General features: G+C 39.7%; 1 protein-coding gene across 3 annotated transcripts in view; it reads right to left on the reverse strand.

Annotated features, from left to right (window-relative positions):
- The window catches only part of RALYL (RALY RNA binding protein like), a 937,349-nt gene extending 926,430 nt beyond the window's left edge, over positions 1-10,919 (reverse strand). Inside the window, exon 1 of one of the 3 annotated variants that reach the window (XM_073550584.1) lies at positions 10,433-10,919. The gene's annotated coding sequence lies outside the window, so the exon portion shown is untranslated. Of the gene's footprint in view, positions 1-9,618; positions 10,335-10,432 lie in introns of those variants that run through there. The other 2 variants (XM_073550582.1, XM_073550583.1) reach the window with 2 other exon arrangements.
- Between the last annotated feature and the right edge of the window lie 323 nt (positions 10,920-11,242).

Below are 11,242 nucleotides of genomic sequence, written 5' to 3' on the forward strand. Positions count from 1 at the left end.
TGCTAGACGGCCTGAATACATGTAGGGATTCCCTAATGAACAGGCAATCCCTGCATGTGTTCGGGCTGTCTAGCAGCCGCAAATCATGCAGCTACGGGGACTCAGACATAATTTCCGAGCATGCCCAAAATACTTGGAGAACACCCGAGCATGCTCGGAAATCTTGAGTGACGAGCACATTCGCTCAACCCTAGCCTTAATCCATCTTTCGGAGCAAAAAAATAATGTAAGACACTGTCTTATTTTCAGGGAAACACGGTATGTATAGAGTTAGAAAAACCTTATAGACTAGACCTGGTGCTTCTCAGGTTTTTTTTTTTCCCTTGAATTTTACGTTTTGTATTTCTTTGTGTTCCTGCAATAACTCCTCCAGTTCTTTTACGTTAAGTCATCTGTTTCCCTTTGTTCTTAACATGACTGGCAACTAGCAATGAGTCAGTACTTTCCAGATCAGTGATGACTGATTAACAGGGAAGCAGAGCGAAGAAACATCACTTATGTGTAACTGGAAGAGGGAATTTCACTTGATATTTTGTTATAAATATAGCTACCGTAATATTTAGGATTGTACAGGATGTCATCCTTCCACTAGAATCCTCAAAACTTGTTAACAATAAATTGGAAATTGGAGTCAGATCTACCAGTCAATGATGGCTTCTAATGTTACAGCAGAATGATGACATTATACACTTAGCAGTCATACTGTAAATAATAGTTGAAACTTAGGCGGATTTCAGACGTTCCTTATTTTACGATGCGAGTACAGACCATCTTTTCCTAGACCGGCCACGGATCTCCTCAACCAAACTCAACGATGTAATGGGTCAATATGACACTGTTGAGTTCAGATCAGGAGATGTGCAGCTCCTCCAGAAATTACAGATTGCACTAGACCCACGAAGGTTGGACATCTGAATTATGCTTTACATTATAATGAACTTGCAATCGATATCATTATTAATAAGACGCTCTGATGTGGAAATTCTTTTGAAAGCATAAACAATCTTCTTTAAAGAGTAATTGTCACTTTCATTTTAATTTAAAAAAATCAATAGTACACATCAAAATAGGCAATTTTAGTAATATATCTTATCAGAAAAAAATTGTTTCTTTCACTCTTAATTCATGGGTAAAATCAGTAAAATCTATACTCAGTGAAGACTGATTTTCTCAATAATGAGATAGGAGATGGAAGTTGGTGCTTTTTATATTCTATGGAGGGTATAGGAGGAGGGAGGAGCTAGAGGCAGACACATAAATTCTGCTGCAAATTTTCCTGAAACCATAGTTACAGTTCTCCATAGAATAAGATATGAAAAATCTTAAATCTTACACATATCCCTGTGTCAGATCGCGTGGTGCAACCCACAACACGCGGTTCTGGTGGAATTCCTTGGGGGGGGTTGTACTAACTAAACATATAATCTGTGCACAAACCTCCTGCGTTAAGATATGTTGAACTTGATACACACAGAGCTTGGCTGTAGCCAGACAATAAATACATTTGTTATCACTGAGGTCAGTGGCACCTTAGCATCATCTATCCAAAATGATCGAGCTGTGCAACATGCCTAATTAAAAAAATGATCAAAATTCACTCTCTACTTTACCTGAAAAAATTGCTGTAACTTCTAAAATAGATGGTTAACCGTATTAAAATTTTGACTGTACAAACTTCATGAAAAGTGAAAATACAATGAACCTTAGCGACAGCGACGAGAAACATCCTCGTGCTGAGTGGTCTCACTGACTTGTCGCCCTGCCGGTAGTCTCCACTACAAGATAGACTTGCGGCACGCCTTTCTGCAATGTCTGTAGTTTATCTGTGGTGTAGTCTTTAAAAAGGTGCCAAATTAAATTTCTAAGGTTCGAAGTATGGAAATCAAAATCTGCCATTGAAATAGTGTATTCTGTCATTTGTGAATAAGTTGGAATGTAGAGGAACATTACTGGATAGGTTTGATGGACGACGTCCGAAAATGTGTGAGGAAGCAATTCAAGATGTGAAGTACTGACTTCTGGCATCTCCCCGTAAATCCTTGTAAAGACTTTTCCAGTAGATAGGTCTGTCATATTCCACATGTCAAAAAATGGCCAAGAAATGTCGTATTGGCCCGTACAGAATCACTGTCATTTAGGAACTGGAAGTGCCCGATCAAGAAAAAATAATTTGTTATTGTCAGCAGTTCCAGACATTCATTGCTGAAAAAAAACATATTGTACTACACTTGGTACACTGCTGAAGCCCTGCTTCACCTAGGTGGCTACGTCAATTTGCAAACCACCCAGCTAACAACCCACACATGCTTCATGAGATGACGTTACTTCCAGAAAAAGTTGGTGGTTGGTGTGCCATTTCCAGGTGACGTATAATTGGCACCTTTTTTTAATCAACAGTCACAACAGCTGGGTACATGGAAATCTTCCAAACCTTTGTTAATTCATTTGGAACATGAAGTTAGAATGGGCTACTTCCAAGAGGATGGTGAAAAGTGTCACTGATGGTTGCCAGCATGACAGAGACTGAAGCCTTCTTTGATGACAAAGTAATCTCCAAAGAACTGTGGCCACCAAGGTCGCCTGATTTGACACCTGAAGATTTTTTCCTTTGGTGAGCTTTGAAAGGTCGGGTATACAGTGGCAATCAGTGAACATTACAGGTACTCTAAGAGAGTATACAGCAATAAAATCAGGCTGCGACTCCAGACATCCTGCGGAATACATTCGCTAATAAGGAACAAGGCATGCAGGCATGCTTGAATGCGAACGGTGGACATTTTCAACATCTGCTTTAAAACATCAGTTTCTCATGAATCAAGGTATGTACAGTTCTAATTTCTAAGTTCTAATTTCAGTACTATAGATCATGTTTTTTAGAAGTTATAGCAATTTTTCTGGGTAAGGTAGTAAGTCACCCTGTGTTATCCGAGTCCCTGATCATGCTCGAAAGCTTGTCAAAATGTAAGACTTTAACTTGAAGGGTAGCTACCTAGAATAGGTGACTCATTCAGCCAACCAAACTACCATCATGTTTAAGGCTTGAAAAAATGTTAGACATTTAATTATAAGGTAACTACCTGCAATAGGTGGTGCTAATGAGATATCTTCTTTCGTACTGCAAAGAGGAAATTTGCATTGCAGCACTGCTAGCAAGAATCAATTGCAAAAACGGTATCCTTAGTGACAACTATTTCCCGCCAAGAGTTTATGAAAGAGATATTTCATAGATTTAAGAAAGAAAGTTTCTGCTACATGAGCCTTACATAATAGAGATTGTGGAAATGTGCATAGAAGAGCGAACCCAAACTAAGTGACGAGGTTCGTACCGGACAGTTAGCATCCCGTGCTAAGCGCCTAACACAAACTTCTTTCAGAAGTCTGTTGCAAAGTTCCAAGTTCTGGAGTAAGATCGTTGCAGAGAGAGAAATTTGCAGCTTAAAAGTTTGGGTCCCCATTGTTTTCAATGGGGTTTGGGTTCTGGATCAAGTTTGGGTACAGTTCTGGTACCCAAATCGTACTTTGGAATAAAGTTCGGGTTGAGGACCAGAACCCGAACTTCCACGGGTCTGCTCATTCCTACTTAAAAGAAGCCTGTCACTAGGTTTTTGTCTCCTAATCATGTAGCAGCATAATGTAAAGACAGAGATCCTTACTCCAGTGATATTCATCATGCTGGGCGGTTTAGTGTAGTTTTGTTAAAATCACAGTTTTATCAGCAGGAGATTTTCACTAGATGCCTAGTAAACCTGCTGCCATGTAATCATCCATATACATGAGCTCTGTATAATACTACCCCCACCGGTCATTTGCAGCTTTCTGCCTATACACAGTGGACACAGAAAACTGCCAATCAGTGGTGTGGGCGGGGTTACACACAGCACAGCATTCAGAGAACTGGCAGATATGCAACAGATAAAACAGTGACCTTTCCAGTCCAACTGCATAAATATCAAACACTTATAGTTTGCTTTTTTTTTTTACAATTTTATTAGCTTAAAAATAAAAATCAGCATTTTGTAATTTTTTTTATTTAAATTTGCCTTGTGTTGACATATTCTGAGACTTGTAACTTTTTTGTATTAGTAATAATGGAGCTGTTTTTTCTGTGTCCAGATTATGTTTTTATTTAAATCATTTTAGGGTACATACTATGTTTTGATCTTACCCTATTGTATTTTTTTTATAGCATTATTGCGGCAACCAAAAAAACACAATTTTGTTGTTTTGATTTTTTTCCTCTTTACAGCATGCACTAATCGGGTTAATTAATTTTATATTTTGATATATCGGACTTTTCTAGATGCAGTGATGCCAACTATGTATATTTTTATCATTCCTTTATTGCTAACTGCGAAAAAAGGGGGGTAATTTGACTTTGAATTTTTTTTATATTTTAAATAGTTTTTTTTCTGTTTTTACTTTATTTGTTAGTAACTTTAGGAGATGTGATCCTGTGTTTTTTTTTACTTATACTATATATAGCAGTATTGTTTTTATTGTTTTTTATAGCAAAAGTGAGAGTCTTCTATGACACCCAGGTTTATAGCTCAGACTTATTTTGAGTGTTTTTCAAAACTTAGGTTATGTTCGCACGTTGCATTTTTTATGCGTTTTTTTCCGCAGTCAAAACTTGCTCTTTTGGAAATAAAGAAGTATTGTCAAAACAGTAGGTTTTGCAACGTTTTCGCTGACTTTCTGGTGCATTTGTGTCAGGGTACATTTGTGTCTTGTACATGCTGATAACGTTTGGTGCATAAGAAAATAATCTGATTCAACTTCACCAGGTTTTGGCATCAAAAACGCTCTAAAAAAAATTATACCTGCGTTTTTTTTTTAAAGAGCAAAAACGCTGAAAGAAGTGACATACTGTATTTTGCAAAAATACAGCTCACCAAAGGATGAAAAAACAAGATGTGTGCTTGCGATTTCTTAAATCTGATAGACTTTGCTGGTACTGTGAAAATTTGCATAAAAAACGTATAAAAAAAAGTTGCAAAAATGCATCATGTGAACACAGCCTTAAAGGGATTTCCTGGTTTTAACAAATTAAGCTCAATTATTGTCTAATACAAATATTTTGCATGTTAAAGAATATTTACAACAGCAGGTGCATTTTTTACTTAATTGCATGTATTTTGGCTAAAAAAAAATAATTTGCATTTGATTTTCATAACAAATGTTGCCCCATTTGCCTTCCATATTAACATAGTAACACAGTAACATAGTTTTGAAGGCTGAAGGAAGACCTTATGTCCATCTAGTTCAGCCTATTTTTAGTGCAGCTGTTCTGCATTGTTGATCCTGGGGAAGGCAGAAAACCCACAGAGTAGAAGACAATTTTCTCCATAGGGAAAAATATTCCTTCCCCTAAGCTGGGTCAACCATCTACCTATAATATTCTGTTATTCTCTGTGTTGCATTGTCTACTGCCGCCTGCAGGATGAGTTATCTGAGCTCCTAGTTTGTTGCCTTTTTCTGACCGACTTTTTTCAGTTTATGATTGCAGACCACATCAATGTTGTGCTTGCAGAGACCTTAGGTCTAGCGATGAGCGAACGTGCTCAGATATGGTGTTTGACAGCGGCAACACATGCAGTGTTTGCCTGTTTGTTGTGTTGCGGCTCTCTAACAGCCGCGAGACATGTAGCCGTGGGAACTCGAACATAATTTTCGGCACGCTGAAGGCACTCGGGTTGCCCACGGGCATGCTCCAATAACACCTTATCCGAATACGTTCCATCGTCACTTCTTAAATCAGCTTGGATAATGAGGAATTCACAAAATGACAGCATAGTCACAGACTTCCCTTTCAGAATAAGCTGACCGATTCTCACTAGTAAACTCATTGAACAGCCAGCAATGTGCAGGGCAGAGAAGAAGTTGTAAAAGTCAATTAGTGCAAAATTGTTAATGAAATCCAACTGGGAAAAAAGATTTTTAGTCTAATATAAAAACAATTAAGTAAAGAAAAAGAAACAAAAATGTTCCCAAAAGTTCTCCATATCATTTACTTCCCCGTGAGTTTTAAGATGTCTTTTTAGGTTAATGTTTAGAGAACCTGGTCCCATATACGGGTCATGTATAGAGGTGTATGTCTTGATGTAGAGCAGATCTGATAACACTAAAGATACTGTCACACTTAGCGATGTACCAGCGATCCCGACCAGCGATATGACGCGGTCAGGATCGCTGGTACATCACTAAGTGGTCGCTAGTGAGCTGCCACACAGGCAGATCTCACCAGCGACATCGCTGGGGACGGGGGTCGCTACTTACCTGTCACACTAGGCGATCCTGCATCCTCCCACCCGGCTCCACGCTCGTAGCTCGTGTCTCCACAGGAAGCGCCGCAGGAAGCTGACGACGAGAAGTGGTCTTGAATGTTCTCGCGCGATCAGCGATAACCAGCGGGGGAGCCGGTCGCTGGTAAGTATCAGAAACAGCGATATTGCTAGCGATATCGCTTAGTGTGACAGGCCCTTAAGGCACCCACCCTGGAACGTAAAAGCTACTACAGACCGATATCTTCAGTCTGTGGGCACAATGGACTCATTGAACAACTTAAGTCAATGGGCTAACTTACGTGAGATACTTGGGTCCACTGTGGGTCAATGGGGAAATAAATCGAAACACACGCTTTCGCTCTCCATTTTCTGAATGAAAGAACAATAGTTTTAACTCTGCCAAATATCACACAGCATGTTGAGCATGGAGTCACAAATAAAGACATATCCCCAATCTTTGGACATAAATATCTAGAGAATTCACAGGCTCGTCTGAGCCCACCCCTTAGGATGGGGTCACACTAGCGCTGATCCTCTCATACGAGAGAATCGGGATGATAAAGCTAATGACATTCGTCTCAAACTCCGAGTTTGAGTGTCAGTTTACTGCGATCTGATTCTCTCAGATGAGGAGGTGTGGAGAAGATGGAGAACTTAATTTCTCCATCTTCTCTATTGTGGGTGTCTGCAGTCTGACGTTTTACACGCCCCCATAGACTGGTAGGGTTGCACGTGATCCAAATTGCGGATCGGCATGAAACAAGAAACGCAGAACTACACTGCCCCGTAGTATAACATTGGTCTGAGTGCTCTCCGAGAAAATATGGGAGCCTTTACTTAAAACATAACATCCAGGCTTTCTTTTCAATGCATGAGAGCACACATTGTTAAAACTGCAAAGAATTAGATACAGAAAGTCTATTAGAACATTGCCTAACTTTTCATTGCATAGAAGATTTCTATTTCCTAAAATATGGAAAACTCTAAAAACTCAAAAACCTGGAAATTCCAGTGCGGAACCAGCTGTCTCCTTCCAGTCCTTTGTCATAGATAGCAATATTTCTACAGCATTTATTCTTTAACCCTAAAAAGCATCATAACAAGTCTATAAGCTGTGTGTATCAGTTTTCCATTTCAATGTTTCCTAGACCATGACATGACCATGGCAGGAATGAGCTATTAATGGCAGAAATCACAGATCATCAAAACCATAAGCAAAGGTTACAGACTGTATCTCACACAATTGTGTGACTTGATATCACAATCACCTAGATTTATTTAAACTGCACAACTCCTTGTAAGAATAATGACATCTGCAGAAAAGTGAGAACACGGAGCAAAGATGGACATGACGGGACCAGCAGGTGGTCTATGGAGCTGTCCCTAAGTAACCCTAGTGCCATTCATAGGGAAGGATGTAGCGATACATGACATTGACCGAGTTACTTTAAGTTACACTTCGAGAGCGGACGAGCGTTAAACTTATAGCTGACCAAAGTATCTCATTGTAAAAATAACCCGGGCAGATCTAATAAATTATACAGCAGGTCATACCGGTCGTCTTTTTCGACCAGGTTGCAAATACTATGACAAGTTCTTTTCACACACTTGTACACTTGACTTACCCATCACTACCTGACTTTCTAACTGACTTGAACATACAATTCTCTAGCCTACCATAAAGGGGATGCGTTTAGCCTTATTTGTCTTGATCTACATCATGGCTGTCATATGTCGCCCCCTTAAATGACAGCGTCACCGTCCCTGACTGAAACCGCTTGGAGCAACAACGTCTCCTCGTTGACCGATGGCTTTCATGCTCAGTACTAAACTACTGTATGATGTTGTGCAGCTATTGGCAAAGCAACGGCCATAACTCCGGCAAAACCTAGACAGCGGGTGACGGAAGTGCAGTAATGTAAAGTATGCGCTTATCTTCAGGAAGGACAAGTTCTAAATAATCGCAGATACTGAGAAACAATGGCCATAATATTACAGAAACGTGCATGTAGGAGGGAAGAACTCAGGTTCTTTATGGCATCGTGAAAACTTGCACAGTCCTATCAAGAAGCACAAAGCACAGAATGCCAGGATGACGGGACAAATCGTCTAGTGAGAAACTTGGAACAGTTTTGCATCTGTCTGTCATCTATCTATCATCTATCAATGTTCTATCTATCGTATCAATTATCTATGTATCTATCTGTGTATCGCATCAATCATCTATCTTCTATCATTTATCTATCTCTTATCATCGGTCTATATTCTATCTATCGTATCAATTATCTATGTATCTATCTGTGTATCGCATCAACTAGCTATCATCTATCTTCTTATCATCTGTCTATATTCTATCTATCGCATTAACTATCTGTCAATAGATACACAGATTGATAATAGATAGATAGATAGATTGATAATAGATAGTTGATAGCTAAATAGATAGGTGATAGATAAATAGATAGATGATAGATAGATAGATAGATAGATAGATAGATTATCTATCATCTATCTCTCTATCTATCTATTATCAATCTATCTGTCTATCTATCATCTATCTATTTATCTATCACCTATCTGTTTATCACCTATCTATTATCAATCTATCTATCTATCTATCTACTATCTACCATCTGTCTATCTTCTATCTACCTATCATCTTTCTATCTATACCATATGTATCTATCTATTATCTATCTTCTATCTATTAATCTATCATATATCTATTAATTTATCATCTATCTATTCATCTATCTGTCAACTATCTATCTATCTATTATCCATCTGTCTATCTATCAATCAATCTATTATCATCTATCTATCCATACATCTATCTATCTATTATCTATCTATCTATCTATCTATCTATCTATCTATCTATCTATCTATCTATCTATTATCATCTATCTATCCATACATCCATCTATCTATCTATTATCTATTGACACGACAGTCCATAATACATGACCACTCTGTTATTTGATCTTTGCAAGATCTGCAAACAAAAGGTTAACCCCACAACAATTTCTAGGATGTCTTTTCATTTCTACACGGACATTAGCTCGGCGGACAATGGACATGAACTTGTCAATAGGTCAACTGAAATTCAGATCTGCCATTAGCTACAAGTAAAGAAAAAGTCTCAACTTCTTTGGGAGACTCACATGTCCTTGTTGCTTACAAACAATAAACCTAAGCATGTACATATATAAAACAACTTGTGTCCCAAAAGTGTGAACGCCGCGTTCGGCACAAATCTGCACATATAGTAGAATGCTGCCATAAGCTAGATCCTGATTGCAAACAGTGGAAACGCCTTCAAGAGATGAAGTACCTGCACTGTGAGCGTCTCAGATGTTCACTTCATCTTCTGTTGACAAGGAAACCAAACCGCACTTCATTTTTTTTCCAGAAAAAAAAAAAAACCTTCCACTGCCATCAATGGGAAATAGCTTCACAGAGCAGATAGACATATATATATATATACACCTTAAAAATGATTTCAGGAGAGGACAAATAAAATAATCAAAAGTCAATGGCTATTGAATGAGTGAAGAAGAAAAAATGATGACCACATTTTTTGTTTTTTAAGAAAAAGTTGTCAAGGGTTAATTGGAAATTAGAGGAAAGAAAAAAATAATAAAAAAAATAATAAAAAAAAAAATTGTGCTTTTTTGGGGGTGGGCCAGGGTTCAAGAAAAGAGAAAGAAAATGAAGATCTTGCACCCGGAGAGGTTGCAAGAAGAAGAAGTAGAAGAAGAATACAAACTCTTGCAAACACTGTGTTGTAAAGAAGACAAAGCAGCTGAAAAAGAGAAACAAGAGTTCTAGATATGTGGGAAAAAAAGCAAAAAATTAAAAAAAAAAGGAAAAATAAAAGCGCAAAAAAGCAATACATCTACTTCACATCCTGAATGAAAACCAGTTGCACACAGTGAGCTGTGGATGTCTCCCAGCAACTCTGAGCTGCAGCTCCTCTCTCTCTAGTACCCAGCCTGCTAGAAAAACTTGCACTCAGGGTTAAAAAGCATGCCCCAGCTCCCATCTTACACAAGTGCTAGAAAAAATAATAACAAGAAAAAAAAACAAAAAAAAAAACAAAACAAGACAAAAAAAAAAAGACAAGAAATCACCGAGATGGTACTCACCCTGTGGGAGTAAAGGGATGCAATAAAAAGGGGGATATTAGGTGTAAAATACAGTATGGCGGTGGCACAAGGACTGAGGAGCTTCTCTCTCCCTCTTGGTGTCTGCCTTGGGCACTGACACGTGACTTGCAGCCAGGCTGACTTGCAGGCAGAGGAGGTGGGATGAGGAGATGGAAGGAGTATGGGGTGCTGGGGGGCAGGTGGGAGTCAGGCAGAGGGATGCTGGAGAGAAGAGGCTGCCACCTTGGATGTGAGGAGAGAGTGCAGCAGACTTGGCTCTCGCAGTCCTAATACGCGGGGCAGCGGCGCATAATCCTCGCACAAGTCCAGCACAAGTTTTGCCCAGATGCCGGGGTGTGTGCAGCTGCCGGTCCCGGGCACGTCCGGAGCCGCCGCCGATGCTGTCGCGGTGCTGATGCTGGAGCTGAGGATGCTGCGTGCTGAGGATGGGGGAGGATCGCCACAAGTGCAGGCTGGAGAGAGCAGCGCACTGCAATGTGCCTCCTGCCTCAGCCTGTGCTCCAGGGCGTGCATACATTACCGAGCAGCTGGGGGCGCACCTGCCGGCTCTATCAGGCGCAAAACGCTGCACAGACAGCGCAGCAGAGGCCGGGACATGAGGTCAGGACGGCGGCTGTGTCTACGGGGAATGCTGGCTCTCTGTCTGTAGTACTCAGTACTGGGTTTCCGAAGTTGGCATCATGCACCTTCATATCACACACTGCACCTTCATATCACACACTGCACCTTCATATCACACACTGCACCTTCATATCACACACTGCACCTTCATATCACACACTGCACCTT

Source organism: Dendrobates tinctorius, unplaced genomic scaffold (genome assembly GCF_039654945.1).
Source record: "Dendrobates tinctorius isolate UK_male_01 unplaced genomic scaffold, ASM3965494v1 ptg000165l, whole genome shotgun sequence".
In the NCBI taxonomy this organism is placed as follows: Eukaryota; Metazoa; Chordata; class Amphibia; order Anura; family Dendrobatidae; genus Dendrobates; species Dendrobates tinctorius.